Consider the following 16,380-nt stretch of genomic DNA (forward strand, 5'->3'; position numbering starts at 1 on the left):
TAATTTGAGAAAAAGACAAATAACAGAAACAATAATAAGAAGCAATTATGGTGACTTTTGCAATTTGGAAATGATTTAATCTATATTATTTTAGTTAATTCTTATTCTACAAATCTGAAGGAAAGGAATGACTAATTATTTCCATTTTGCAAATATGCCAAAGACAGTTCAATGATTTATAAAATATAGCTTCTGAGGCAAAAAAAAACTACAATTTCAACCCAGATCTTTTTAATCAGAACAGAATCCCAGAATCACAATACCCAGGAAATATCTAATCCAATTTTGGTGTGAACAAAAATCATCTATACAATATAACTGAAAATGATTTTATAGCATTCTCTTGAACATTTCCTTTGATGAAATAGACTTTCTACTTCCCGTGGTAGACAGTTTCACATTGAGGCAGCTCTAATTAACAAGTTTTTTTCTTTTCCTTAAGCTGAATTATATTTTTATCTGTTCTGTATTTATTTTGTCCCTACTGCTATGCTAAACAACAGGGTTACAAAAATAGAGAATATACTTCCTGCTCTTGAGCATTGCATTGCTTTATAGGATGATACCTTACACAAGGAAAACAGAAAATAATGCAGTTTGTAATGAAATTGTATGTCATAAACTAAAACAAAAATCTAATAGGTGTATTAAGAAAAGTATTCTTGATCTTTTACAGTATGAATCTCTCTAGGTTGCATTCTTGAAGTGAATATAGCAATTTTAAGGAAAAGTTCAGGTTCAGTAATATTTCTTAGCTTATATGAACTATAAGTTGTAGTGTTTTCTCAGTCTCTGAGCCTGTCCCTCTGCTCTTCTATATGCTTAGTAGATACAAGAAACCAGAGAGTTCTTAATCTTAATGAACTTAAATTATTATAGATCATTATTCCACATAAATAAAATTTTCTCCAGAAAAATGGTTTCAGAACTTCAGGATGCCTAACACAATTGCATTAGCAAGCAAATGATTTGGGATTATCTTAAATTCATATGAATGAATGTGTCAGTGAGAAAAATAGTCACCATTTTCTTTCTTTCTTGTTCTAAGACCTTGGGTGGCTCCATATTACTGATACCATGAAATCTTTCAGATTAGTACTTCCGCCTCTGATGTATGTGGTGTATAGGGTGTGGTTGAAATACTAGTACCTCAGATGTGTAGTTCTATTGAAGTCCTATGTAGTCCCTTAATAGAACCAATTCCAGGATTGTTCATTTACTTTTGGTCTCAATCTGGCCCTCAACTCTCATCTGTGGCTCCAAGAAGCTGTAATCTGTGCAGAATTATTAGACAGGACTACATAAGTTTGAGCATAGCCATCAGTCCTCAAACTCTTTGGTAAATTACGAGTGTGTCTATATCACACATGTAAAGTATTTCCCTGGTAGAATGAATGAATGAGAACAATTTAATCTAATGACTTTGAAGGTAGTTGAATCAGGCATTGTGGAGTGCTTAGAGATTTGTCAGAAATCAAAGATGTCATCCACTGCATCCCAAGTCATTACCAATGATCTTGATTTTCTTCTGCCACCAAACTTCAATGACTTTGTAAGAGAGAATGGGACTGATGATGTTGCTCAAATCTTCTCACAAATCCAATCCTATGCCAGTTGAGACATTGCCTTTTGATGTCATTGGACCACTTTGAAATGACGGATTGATGCAGAGCTAAGATCACAGAGAAAAGGTAATGATTTGCCTGAACTCTCATAATTTCCTATACATACAACTTTAAACACTGTCTCAAACCAAATTCAAGAATGGCAGAACTTATAAAACAATATTGTGAAACAATTTTTCACCCTGACAGCTTAAAAAATTAGCAGGAAAGGTCACTGGGATGATAGTTGATGATAGGCCACAATCCTGAAAACCAGCAGTAGACCTTGAAGATGACTAAATTAGCACTAGCAATAATAGTTTCTAGAGCCACAGTCCAAAGATCAAAATGTGTTGGACAACTGGTCAAGAGGAGATTAAAGTTTGTCCTTTGCTGGAAATGGGAACAGTATTCTGTTGAATTACTTACACTTGTATTAGGCTTGCAGCCCCAAGACAAAGAGCAGCCCTAGCACAATACCTTGTGGCTGCAAGCTGACAGCTACAGGACAGAACAGAGTCCCTCACAGACAAGAGTACAAGTCTGGAGAGTAGTAAATAAGGTAAAAAATCTGGGGTGGAACCAAGATAATGATACAACACTGGAAGCTCTCTGTGCCATTCCTGAGACAAAATGGAATCAAGTATCTCAACAGATTCCAAAGCAACAGAAACCATGCAAAATAGTGAAAGAAATTTTTAGTGAGAGAACTTGGAAGAACTTCAGGAAAAGCTCTGTCCCATTTGAGTAAAAAAGGAATGCATTTCAGTTTAGCTGAGAGTTGGGAAGTCAGCAGAAGGCTCTTAGCTGTATCAAAACTAGGTTCCCAGCATAGGTTAGGTTCTGATTCAGCAGACCAGCAGTGAGGGCAATAATTCCAGTTAAGACAGCAAAGGTTGAACACCATAATGCTGGTGGAGTACAGGTCTACCATAACAAATGCAGTAAACCATGAACACTGGAAACACCATTGCTGAAAATCAGGAACCAGACTTCTGGCACCCATTATAAAATCTTTGTAACTATGCATCCTATATTCCACAGGAATAGAGTTCAACTATCAAAATGAACAAAAAAAAACAACAAAAAGGTGCTAATCATTGAGATCTATATTCTTCTAATAGGGCAATAAAAATGTCATCTCAGAAGAAGAAAACAGTGACAAAATGTCTACACATGATACATCAAAGGGGTTTATGAATTACTCTCAACTCCAACAATTTTCTAGCCCAAGACAACTTAGAAGATCTGTGGGAAAGGCCTGTTACATCAGGGTTGGAAAGGGCTACTTCCCAACCTGGGATGCACCTGAACAAATGGCTCTAGCCATCCAATAACAGCTTGCAGGATGCCTGGGTCCCTGAGAATACCTGGGTCTGTGTCAGTTCTGTGGAAGTTTTCAGACATTTTAGTCCAGGGATTGCCTAAGGCAATTAGGAAGTAGGGAAATCTCTTCCACCCCAGAATGAGCAAGGAGTCCAGGGCAGCTCAGGTCTTAGCATAGACCCACTTGAGGAACCAGGAGCAGGGTTGCAGAACCACCTAGAAATTACTAAAAAGGTACAAATAGGAAATAGTACAAATAGTAAATAGTACAAATAGTAAAGGGATGGAGGGAATTTGCCAAGGTCTCTCTGCTACCTATCTCTGAGTCAGTAATCTGGAACTTTGCCCATGCTAAGATCCAGACTGCAGTCTGGCTCCAGTCACAGGAAAAGGAGGTTTACTGTCATAGCAGAGCAAAGACTCTCTGCAGAGTTCCAGGGCAAAGGGGAGTGCATATGATCATCAAAATACCAGAGCACAGATCAGGAGAGTACTTAATAACTCTCATAAGACCTTGAAGGAATTAAACTCCCTGGCTTGTGTCCCTAAAGACAGCTACAAAAACCCCTCAAAAACTTGGTACAGTGCATCCTTTACCCTGGAAGCAGAGCCCCACAATAACAAAGTCATAGACTTGGAAAATGAGCAAACAACAGAAGAAAAATATTGAATTGTAGACAATAACTTTGATCCCATACAGGACTAAAATATACACTCAAAGTATACCCAAAGGTATCTAAAACGTCCTAGAAAAATATGAACTGACCTCAGTCTATGGAAGAGCTCATAAGGGATTTTGAAAAGTAAGTGAGATAGAGGAAAAATTGGGAAGAAAAAGGAGAGTAATGTGGGAAAATCATGAAAACCAAGTCAGCAACTTGGTGAAGGAACTTCCCAAAAATACAGAAGAAAATAGCATCTTCAAAACCAGTATAGTTCAAATTGAAAAAGCAGTACAAAAGGTCAACAAGGAGAAGAATACCTTAAAATGGAATGTCCAGGTGGTAAAGGAGTTAAAAATGTTTTTTCAAATGTGGAATGGAAGGGAAGATGATGACTTTGTGAGAAATCAAGAAACTATAAAACAAAACCAAAAGAATGAAAATCTTGAAGAAAAGGTGAAATATCTCATTGGAAAATCAACTGACCTGGAGAACTTGATCCAGGAAGATAATTTTAAAATTATTGGGCTACCTGAAAGTCATGACTATGAAAAGAGCCTCTACTTCATTTTTTTTTGTTTCTTCAAAATTTTATTTCAATTTAAATTACAGGGCCAGCTAGATTTTCCAATATAAATGCATTTTCCTTGGGCAAAATGAAATGCTTTTATATGCAGTAGTTACAATTGTATGCATCTCTATTTTTTAAGGGTAAAATCCCATGAAATTACTGCTTTTTAGTCTATGCAAGCCTTCCTAACACTTGAGACAAAAACACTTTCAGTACAAGTTTTCCATACTACGAACATGTCAAATGATCAGAACTCTAAAATACAACTTTTTCTTAACACTCAATGTTTTCACATTCTGTTGTTTTAAAAAAAACAAATAAAGAAAAAATACCACAGCAACTGCCTCCAGAACCCAATGGGATAGTCCTAAGCCCGGGCTCCATTTCACACACATCCCCCCTCCCCTTTTTCTGTTCTATGAACAGAAAGCTTTAGTGCGAGGACACACTGCCAAAGTGGAAGCTTTGATGTTCTGAGAAATATCTTGACAAATAAACTGTTCCACTCAACAGTGATCAGTGTATCTGCACTAAAACCACATATCATACAGTGCCAGGTAACACAAACAGTAATACTTACAATACTTTTGGCCACTTGTGCCTTTCTAAAAAGAATGGAAATTTCTTTTTCCAGAAGTTAAATCACTTTCCCTATTTCCAATAGGAAATGTGAAATATTTTACACAGAGTAGTTTAAGATCACTTTAAAAAGACTAATTATAATATTGAGCATCATTTACATTAAATAGAACCAAATGGACTCCATTTGCTTAAGAGTCAGGCTCTTATCTGGCTTCCTTTCATAAAGGCTTTAAAAATGAACAGAAACATCAATCCAGAGTCCCATTCTACCAGCAGAGAAATAATTTAATTAGGAAGAGAGGCTAGCGAAGGATGGGTAATTCTATAAAGTCCTTAATTGGCTGCAGCCAGGGGGAATTTGAACTTTGAGAATCTGATCCAAAAGTTGTCGAGTTGTGATGCTGGCAACCTTGGCAACAGAATAGACACCATTCCTGCTCACTTTGCTCAGCTCCATTCCAATAGGAGTTGTTTTGTTGTGGTCACGGTAACAAAAGTGATGCAACATCAGTTCTTTGTAAATACTGATCATTTGCACTATTCTAAGGACAGGTAAGGAGGGTGGGGAGAGCAGGGGAAAGGGGGTGGGGAACCTTTCCTGTGGGATGTCTATGACTAAGAACTTGTCATGGTTTACAAGAAACCAGGACTTCCATTCTTCAGTCCCACATCTACTGTACTGGACCACAGAGACACTAGGAAAGAAAAGGGAGTGCTCTGCGGAGGTCCCCATTACCACCCAAAGAATCAGCAAGAATTGAGCATCATCTTTACCATTTATTTCTAGGTCTGGCCAGTGTTCTCCAGGAAGAATACAGTTTCCTGGCTCCAGTTTCTCTCTGAGCCTACTCTAATGGATGGCACCCAGGTGGAGAAGGGAATCAAAGAATTTGGTTGTGATTCCCTTGAATGCTGCAGAAAGTACTGAGAAAAGTTGTGAAATCAGCATTTCCATGGGATTGGAGAGATTCAATTACATAGAAGCATTCATTTTTGCAAAAACTCAATATTAGGTAATAGTTACAGACTAATACAATAACATTCTTCTGCTGTACAAATTAAATCATTTTAAAGAAATGAGTAGTCTAGTAGTTATATACAAAAGAAATCTGTAAGCACTGTTGAAATGAAATGTCACTGCTAGTTCTACTGTCTTAAAATACCTTCAAAAAAGTAAAATGAACAAAAACCCTTGAACATCTCCAAGTTGACAAGTTTCAAAAAAAACAAATCAAAATCTATCACATGACAACTATCCCCCAGAGTGCACCTCGTGGATACGGTTCCTCTTTGATTACACAGTTAAAGCACTGAACATTTTGGTTTGGTTTGTGTCTTTTTTTTTTAATCAAGGCTTACAATTGGATCCCAAGGGTGCCAAGTGTGCTGGAATCTCCCCGCAAATAAGTGCAAATGTATTGGACTGGTTAGATTGGCAAGCATGCAACCTGGGGATCAACTCCCTTTCCCGCCTTCTCTCCTAAATCAGACTTAGGCTAACCTGGAGGATGGCCGGTGGAAATCAGGCCTTCCCAGGAGCCCTCACCAAGCAGTGGCTTTGAATTCTGAAATGACAGAAAGATCAAGACAAGGTCCACACGGTGCTCTAATGTGAAGAAAGCAGCAGCTATGTTTTTCAACTTGGACTTAAAAAAAAAAAGGGAAAAAAGGAAAATGAAAAACCGTTCACTGAACAGCAAATTAGCAGTAATGTTCCTCATGAATCCATACGAGTGCCTGATGCTGAATATCTAACAGCAAATGCTGACTTGGGGGATGATATTTTAGATGTTTGTTTATTGGAGATTAAGCTTCTTGCTGTGCTGGTCTCTTCAAATCCCTGATCTGTTTAACTAAATAGGTCTTCTCATCATTAAATTGTTCATCCTCGGTCCTGTCATTCTGAAACTTACTGAGAAACTCAATCAGTTTCGATTGGTTCTTCAGAAGGATGTTTAGGATTGGCTGCGTTTTGTCTGGGTTGGCTACAAACACCTTAAAGACGTGGAAGGTCTCAAACTGTATGTTGTGACTCTTCTCTCGCAGAAGATTCATCATCAGTTTGAGGTTCTCAGGTTTACTGATATATTTTGTCATAATTGTGAAGTTGTGTCTGTCTAACAGAAGTTCCCCAAGAAGCTTGAGCGACTGTCTTTTTGTCACATAATTTTCTGAATGAAGTATCTTTTCATATTCACTGAAGAATCTATCATAATGCTGTTCCAAAAATTCGGCACTCAGCAACTTGTGTCTTGTAAGTAAATCCTTGAATGTGGCAAATGCATCTGAAGCTATGTCAAATGTTGACATTTCAACATATATGAAGAAATCATAAAACTGCTCTGACCACAAAATGATTTTGGCAAGAGGTTCATGTCTGATGCACTCTCTCAGCATTATTCCACAATTAAAAGCAATTTCTGGAGATTCATACCCTTTTAATAACATGAACAATATATTTTGTTGAGTGCAGATATATTCAACGGTAGGAGTTCTTGTACCAATTTGTCTTCTGAGGATGGTATTGAAAATTTGGGCCACATCTTTTTTGCCCTCAAAATCAATGAGCTGTAAGTCAACAACCAGTGTGCTGAGGAGGTCACTGTTGTAGAGCTCCTGAGCAAGCTGGGCCACGGCCTCCATTTGTGGCTCTTTTTCATTGGTGCCATACAAGATTTCCTTCATAGCAACCAGGTTTTTAGAAACTTCTTCTGTAGCCTTTTCTGCTTTCTTGTCGGAGATATCTTGCTTCTCTAACATAGCCATACTTTCCTTCAGATTCTTCACGATGTCTGCTGGAGACTTATGAGATTTTCCAAATGGGAATGGCATGACTGCAAGCTACACCGGGTTTCTGTCTTCCTTTTCCTGTTTTATCTCTAAAATCAGACAGAAAACTCAGGAAGGATGGGCCACCAGGCAAGCTGGGAGGAAGCCTGTTGGAGCATGCTCAGTTCTCTTCCTTTATCCTACTTTGCATGTGGAAATACCGGGTCAGGGCCAGGCCTGAGCCGGCTGGAGCACTGCTTTGTGGTGGCCCCGCCGGGCTCTCCGGCCTGCGCGGCTCCTCCTTCTCCGCCTCTTCCTCGCCGGCCCTGTCCCTGGCCCCGGCTGCGGCCCCGGCTCTGGCTCCGGCTCAGGCTTGGGCAAAGCGCTGCGGGGGCGGCCTGTCTGGTGCCCGGGGCGCTGCTCGGGGCCCCTCCGTCGTTGGAGCTCGCGGGAGCGGGCTTGGCTCAGCGGCCCCGGGGGCTCCGGCTTGCGGGTACGGGCGCTGGCGCGGGTGGCTCAGCGGGGCCTTGGGCTGGGCTCGGCACCGGCTCCGTCTCTCAGGCCTTGCCGCTCCCTGCCGTACTTCATCTTTTCAAGAATTTCTCCAGGAAAATTGACCTGATGTCCTAGAAGCAGAGGGTAAAATAGAAATTGAGATCACTAAATAAAAACTCTCAGGAATATTATAGCCAAATTCCAGAACTTCCAGTGAAGGAGAAAATAGTATAAGCATCCAGAATGAAATAATCCAAATATCATGGAGCTACCATCAGGATAACACAATATTTAGCAACTTCTACTTTGAGAGTTCATAGTATTTGGAATATGAGATTCTGGAAGGCAAAAGAACTTGGATTACAACTGATTATCAACCATCCAGCAAAATGGAACAAACTCAGGGGAAAAGATGGTCATTCAGTGAAATAGGGGATTTCTATACTTTCCTGTTGAAATGACCAGAGTTGAACAGAAAGTTTGAATTTCAAGTACAGGACTCAGATGAAGCATAGAAAGGCAGGATTGGAAGGGCAAATGATGAGGGATTTAATGATGCTGAATTGCTTGTATTCCTTTATGGGAAGATGATCCTGATAATTCATATGAACCATTTCATTTATAATGGCAGTTAGGATGAGCATATATAGACAAGGTACAGGAAGGAATTAAGTATGAAGTATTCTATAAAGATGGAATTAATGGGTGAGAAAGGAATGTATTGGGAGAAAGGAGGAGATTGGGCTAAGTTATTTTACATGAAAAGGTAAGAAAAAAAAAACTCTTGCAATGGAGTGGAAAGGGGAAGGTGAGAGAGAATGAATAAGTCTTATTCTCAAGAGAAGTGAGTCAGAGAGGAAATAATAAACAACCTCATTAGGAAATAGAAATCTATCTTATTCTAGAGGAAAATAGGAAAGAAAAATGGATGGAACAGGGATATGAGGGTGTAGGTGACGGAAGGTATGGAAGATAAAGGGATAAAGTACAATACGCTTTTGAGGAGGTATGGGGTAAAGGGAGAGAGAGAGAGAATAGAATAAATGTGGGAGGGCAGGGATATGTCAGTGGGAAATGCTGCTAGAAATAGCAACTGTGGAAAAAATTATTGGAGCAATTACTCTGATGCACTTATGATAAAGAATAGTATCCTTTCCATAGCTGATATTGTCTGAATACAGACTGAAGTGCCCTTTTGTCGGTCTCACTTTATTTTTCTTGTTACTTCTCTATCTTTTTGGGAGAGGGGCAATGTTACTTTTATAGCAAGACTATTGTAGTAATGTGAAAAAATAAATGAATAAGATTAAAAATAAAAGAAATGGATGAAGAATCATCTTCTGCATTGCTCCAAGTGGCATGTTTCACTTTCATGCATTTAATATATGTATATATATATATATATATATATATATATATATATATATATATATATACACCTAGATGTGAAACCTGAAATGAATTTAAGAATTGATCTTAAACCCAAAAACACCTCTTGAAAGAGCTAAAAAAAAGCATTTTAAAAATCAAGGAAGAGAGGAAAAAGAAAAAAAATGGAGAATTATGTAAATTTCACTGAAGAAAGCAATTCCTTTACAAATAAAATTTACAAAATAGGAAAAAACTTACTCCTTTAAATGTGAAAATGATCAACCCAGAAATGAAATATAACTCATCAAAAGTAAAATCAAACAATTGAAAAAGAAATTGAACTCATCAAACAGTAAAATTAAAAAAAACTGGAAATGGAAATATAAAAGCAAAATGAAGAAAATGAAGAAGAAAAGAAGAAAATGAAATCCTAACATATTAGACTTGGGCAAAATCAAATGGTTGATAAAAATAGAAGAATGTGTAGTTGTCTGTTAACAATAATGACTGACCTGGAAAATAGATCCAGAAGAGATAATGTATGAATGGTCTACCTGAAAGTTTCAATCAATGAAAAATACCTTGCAGGAAATTATCATGGAAAGCTGCTCTAAAATCCTAAAAGTGGAGGAAAAATAGTCCTTGAAAGAATCCACTGACCACCTCCAGAAAGAGATCCTGGAATAAAAACTAGAAGGAATATTGGAGACAAATTTCAGAATTCTCAGCTAAAGAAGAATGTACTGCTTAAGAAAGAACCAATGCAAATATCAAGGACTTATAGTAAAGATTATGCAGGATTTATCAGATTCAACTTTAAAGGATCAGAGAGCATGGAATATGAAATTACAGAGGTCAAAGGACCTTGAATCATAACCAAGAATCACTTACCTTGCAAAATTCACCACATTGCTTCACAGGAAATGTTGAATTTTCAATGAAATGGAGAACTTTCAGACATCTGATAAAAAGACCAGAACTGAACAGAAAATTTTAATACAAGACTCAAGAGATGCATGAAAAGGTAAACAAATAGGAAAAATTAGTCAATAACATTAAACTCTATATAATTCTTTCTTGGAAGACAATACTTATAAGTTTTGAGAATTAAACATCTATTAGAACAGTTTAGAAAAGCAAACTTAGAAGGTATGGGTATAATTTGATGATGAAAGTTGCGTAGCTTTATTTGATACTTTAGATCATGAGGACTGAATAGTTAGGAGGAGTGGATTTAAAGGGTATAAATATACATAATACCTTAGCCCAGGAGGGTTGTATGTCCATTGGGACAGTGAATGGAAGTCCGACTTAGTAGTCTGCGTATAATGGAATCATGAAGTCAATTATTTTTATTTTGATGCTTTAGCTACAGTTGAAGGGAATGTACTTGGAGAGGGGTGGGTAGAAATGTATTATGAAGTAATTTTGCTTTCTATAGAGGGTAACTTAAAAGAGCATGTGGTATAAATTTATTATAACTTTATGATGATTATGAGTATTGAGAAATGTATTTATAATGGGACAGCTGAGGGACATATGTTTGGACAGAAGACTATATGGTAATGATAAACAGAGTTTATCTTTTTTACAATGGATAAATGGTCAAAGGATATGGAGAAATTAAAGCTATATATAAGCATATGAAAATATGCTCCAAATCATTATTGATTAGAGAAATGCAAATTAAAACAACAATGAGGTATCATCTCACAGCTATCAGATTGACCAAGATGAGAAAAAGGGAAAATGATCAATGTTTGAGAGGTTGTGGGAGGTTTGGGATATTGATTCATTGCTGGTGGACTTGTGAATGGATCCACCCTTTCTGGAGAGCAATATAGAACTATGCCCCAAAAGGCAATAAAACTGTTCATACCCTTTGACCCAGCAATTCCAATGCTAGGTCTATATCCAGAAGAAATTATAAAAATGGGAAAAGTACAAGAACTTCCATAATATTCATAGCAACTCTTTTTGTATTGGCAAAGAATTGGAAATTGAGGGCATGCCCTTCAATTGGGAAATGATTAAACAAGTCATGGTACATGAATACTATGGAATACTATTGTTCTACAAGAAACTATAAATAGTCAGACTCTAGAGAAGCATGGGATGATTTATAGGATCTGATGTTGAGAGAAGGGAGTAGAACCAAGAAGCCAAGTACATTTCAACAGCTACATTGTGAGATGAACAACCTTGATGGATGCAGTTCCTCTCAACATTCCAGTGAACTAGGACAACTGTATTAGACTGGCTACAGACTATGTTATCCCCATTCAGTGTAAGAAAAACAAAACAAAACAAAACATACACACAAAAATACAACCCTTTAGAAGCTGATGAACACTTTAGAAAAAATATCTCTTATGTATCTCTTTCCCTTAATCCTAATTTCTCATACCAAAAATTACTAATTTGTAAGCATGTTTATCAAAACATGTATGTACAATGCTAACCTGAATGTTCACTACTGAGGGGAGGGGTGTGTCAAGGGAAGGTAGAAGGAAATTTTGTAACTTAAAAATATACATACGCATAGGAATGAAAATAAATAAATACATTTTTTAAAAAAAGTGAGTGTTGTGGGTACAACACTGGTTTAAAACAAGATATGAAGTGAATTGTATTAGGAGAAGATTAGGCATTAGAGGAAAGAAATGGGTGGTATGAGCATGGAGTAAATCTTACTCTCAACTGATTTGACCCCAAGAGTGAATAACATAAATAATTGGGTTTAATAATTTATCCTATTCTACAGGGAAGTGAGGAGTGGAGATGAGAAAAGAAAGGGAAAGTATAGACTGATAATATGGAAGAAGAAATTAAAAGTTGAAGTAAAGTTAAACAAAAGTTAAAAAGAAGCAAAAGGATAAAGGGAGAAGGTCTGAAAGAAAGAAGGACTGATCAACAGGCAGCAGTCAGAATCAAAGCATTGCTGAAGAGGATTAAGGGGAAAGGAACAGAAAAATACAGACAGGGGAAGATAGTATGGAGGGAACTACAGAGTTAGTAATCATAACTGTAAATGTGAATGCCATTAACTCCCCCATAAAATGGAAGTGGAAAGCATGGTAGATTAAAAGTCATAATCCTACAATAGGTTGCTTACAAGAAACACATTTGAAACAGAGGGACAAACACAGAATAAATATAATGGACTATAGAGGACTATATTAGGCTTCAGCTAAAGTAAAGAAAGCAGGGGTAGGTATCCTGATCTCAGACAAAGCAAAAGTCATAATATAGATCTATTAGATCTATATTTAGATCAGATTAGATGATTAACAGGGATAGAGAAGGGAACAACATCTTGTTAAAAGATACCATTGTAAAGGAAGAAATATAAATATTAAACAATGTGCACCAAATGGTATAGCATCCTAATATTTAGATTATGAGTTGCAGGACGATATAGATAGCGAAGCTATGCTAGTCAGGGACCTCAGACTATCTCTCCCAGGATTAGATAAATCTAACCACAAATATATATAAGGAAGTTAAGAAAGTGAAGTGAATGTTAGAAAAGTTAGATATGATGGATCTCTAGAGAAAATTTAATGGGCATGATACATGGCACATACACAAAATTGTTTCTGTATCAAGGAATACAATCTTCACAATCAAATGCAGTAAAATTGAAATATTAAATGCACCCTTTTCAGATTATGATGCAATAAAAGTCATATGCAATAAAGTACCATGCAAACAAAATTTAATTGGAAACTAAATTAGCTAATTTAAAAGAATGAGTGAATCAAATACCAAATCATAGAAATAATCATTAATTTCACCGAAGACAATGACAACAATGAGACATTTTTGCTATGTAACCAAAACAATTATTACAGGAAATTTTCTATCTTTAAATGCTTATATATTAGAGAATGAGCTGATCAGTTTTGCATTCAACTAAATTTTACATTCAACTAAAAAGCAAAAAAGAGCAAATTAAAAATAAACAATTAAATATGATATTAGATATTATGATATAAATATGATATTAGAAATTCTGAAAATCAAATAAGAATATAACAAAATTGAAAGTAACTAAACTATTAAACTAATAAATTAAGCTAATATTTGACTTTATAAAAATAGATCACCCTTTGGTTTAATATGAATTAAAAAAAGAAAGACGAAAGCCAAGTTACCAGTATTAAAAATGAAAAAGAACTCAATACTGATGAGACAATTAATGTAATAATTCAGTTTTTTTACCAAGCTCTACACCAACAAATCTGTCAACTTAAGCAAAATTGATGAATATTTTCAAAAAAGTACAAACTACCCAGATTAGTAGAAAAATAAATTGAACAAGGCATCAATTATTCCTGAAGAAAATTCTCAAAGACCAGATGGATTTACAAGTAAATACTACCAAACAAAAATTTAATTAAAATTTAATTCCAATTCTATATTTTAAAAATAGTAGAGTTCTGCCAAATTCCTTTTATAATATCAAAACTGGTACTGATACCAAAACCAGGAAGAGCCAAAACATAAAGACCAGTCTCACTAATGAATTTTGATGTAAAAATTTTTGAATAAAATTATAGCAAAGAGATAAAAATAAGGCTAATACACCACACTCAGAAAAGATTTGTACCAGATAGTCAATCATGGTTCATTATTAGGAAAACTATAAAACTAATTAACCACATCAGATTTCTCTTCTCATCAGATTTGCACTAAAAATGTATATGAAGATATTTTTCCTCTTGATGTCTTAGAATCACCTTTAATGATTTTGTATTATTCTCCCTTAGTACTGCGTAGAGTAGCCCAGTGCCTATCCAATTCTTACGTGCCCTGATGCTATCTCTCTCTGGAATACAATGTACTACAATCACTTTTTATCATTTTTAAAAGTCTTTATCATTATTAGGACAATTAGATGGAGAATGCCTAGAGGGAATGAATGTGAATTAAATATTATGGAATGACTTCTAAAAATATAATTAATTGTGAGAAATAGGAATACACTGGGAGAAGGTATAAGGCAGGAATAGAATGGGGTAAATTATTTCACATAAAAGAGGCATGAAGGAGCTTTTGCAGTGGAGGGAAGATGAGAAACGTGGGTGGAATCTTTGAACTCTCCTTTGAATTGACTCAAAAACAGAATAAAACACTCAGATGAGTAATGAAATCTAGCTTATGTACAGGAAATAGGAGAATAAGTAGATAAAAGAGGGGATCTTATAGACTGAATGGAAGATTTGGGGATGTAGTCATCAGAAACAAAACAACTTGAAAATGGTCATTTTGAAATAAGAGAGTAGGATCAGCAAAGGAAAATAATATAGAGGGGAATAGTAAATATAAAGTCTGAGAGACAGAGACAGAGAAGCAGAGAGAGAGCAATCTGAGTCAAATTCATAAAAATAAGTGCCATTCTCATATTCAAAATGGATTAAAGGACATGAAAATTGTTATAAGTTATTATTAGAGAAACACAAAACAGTACCAGGACAGACCTATCAATTTGAATAATATTACAAAAAAGAAAACAAATGTTTGAGGACTGGTAGGAACATTGATACCATAGTGCATCATTGGTAGAATTGTGAACTGATTCAACTATTCTTAAGAATGCACCCTAAGGGCTATAAAAAACATACTAACCCTTTTATCCAGCAATATCACTACCAAGTATGTATCCCAAAGAGATAAAAACCAAAAAGTATGGTAGAAAATGTATATGTGTACACGTACCTGTACAAGAAATATTTATAGTGGATCTTTTAGTGTTGCTAAAGACCTTAAAATTGAGGAGATGGTCACGAATTACAGAATAACTGAACAACTAACTTATGCTATATGATTGTGTTGGAATACCATTCTGCTATTAAAAGAAATGATTAGGGGCAGTTAGTTGGTAGAGTGGAGAGGGCACTAATGCTGGAGTCAGGAGCCCCGAGTTTAAATCCAACCTCAGACAACTGTGTAACCTTGAGCAACCATTGCCTTAAATAAATAAATAAAAAATTAAAAAAAATAATTAACTAAATCCTCTCAGTAAAACCTTGGAAAGACTTGCATGAGTTGATGTAATGTGAAGCAATCAGAACCAGAACACTATGAACAGTGACAACAATATTGTATGGCTGCCAACTATGAATGACTTAATTATTCTTATAAATGCAATGATTCAAGACAATTTCAAAGGATATTTGATGAAAAAAAATCTACACATCTTCAGAGAAGTTACTTATGGACACAATGCAGATTGAATCATGCTTTTAAAAATGTTTTAAATTTTTCCATCTTTCTTTTGTTTTACAACATGATTAATATGGAAATATATTTTATATGACCACAACTATGTAACCTATACCAAATTGCTTGCCTTCTCAATGAAGTGGGAGGGAAAAAAGGGAGAGAATTTCAAACTCAAAATTTGAATAAATGAATGTTAGAAAATGTTTTTACATGTATGTGGGAAAAATAAATAATTAAAAAACAAGAAAATGAAAGACAAAGCTAACAAGAATAACAAAAATTTCAGCCTTTCTACAATTGTATCCAAACTAATCTTTATAACTTTATTTCCCATTGCTCCTTTTCAGATATTCAACTTTACAGTTAAAGTTTGCTATGATTAGTTAGCCAATTTGGCTTGCACTTTTTGTTGGCATTTGCAAAGGTTATTAGTCATGACAAGAATATCTATTGAAATTTCTTTCCTTCTTCAAGAACCAGCTTGTGTATAACTTCCTCCACTAAGCCTATTCTGATTCCTATACATCAAAACATTTTTTTCATCCTTAGGTTGTTCTACATTTCTTTAATATTCTCTTTTTCTACCTATTTAGCAATTAACCTTGTATTTTATTATTTTATACATGAGAAACATAGCAATAAAGGATAAACATTGTTGAGAATTTAAATTATTTTGGATAACTTTTTTTCTTGAATGTGGAAGATCATGAACAGTCATAAGACATTAGGAAGCAATTGAAGAACCTGGGCAGAGTCAAAATGGTGGCTCAAA

General features: G+C 35.6%; 1 pseudogene; it reads right to left on the reverse strand.

Moving 5' to 3' along the window:
- Positions 1 to 6,500: 6,500 nt before the first annotated feature.
- Positions 6,501 to 7,624, reverse strand: LOC141514234 (calcium-binding protein 39 pseudogene; annotated as a pseudogene).
- Between the last annotated feature and the right edge of the window lie 8,756 nt (positions 7,625 to 16,380).

The sequence above is a fragment of the Macrotis lagotis genome, chromosome 1 (assembly GCF_037893015.1).
Source record: "Macrotis lagotis isolate mMagLag1 chromosome 1, bilby.v1.9.chrom.fasta, whole genome shotgun sequence".
In the NCBI taxonomy this organism is placed as follows: domain Eukaryota; kingdom Metazoa; phylum Chordata; class Mammalia; order Peramelemorphia; family Peramelidae; genus Macrotis; species Macrotis lagotis.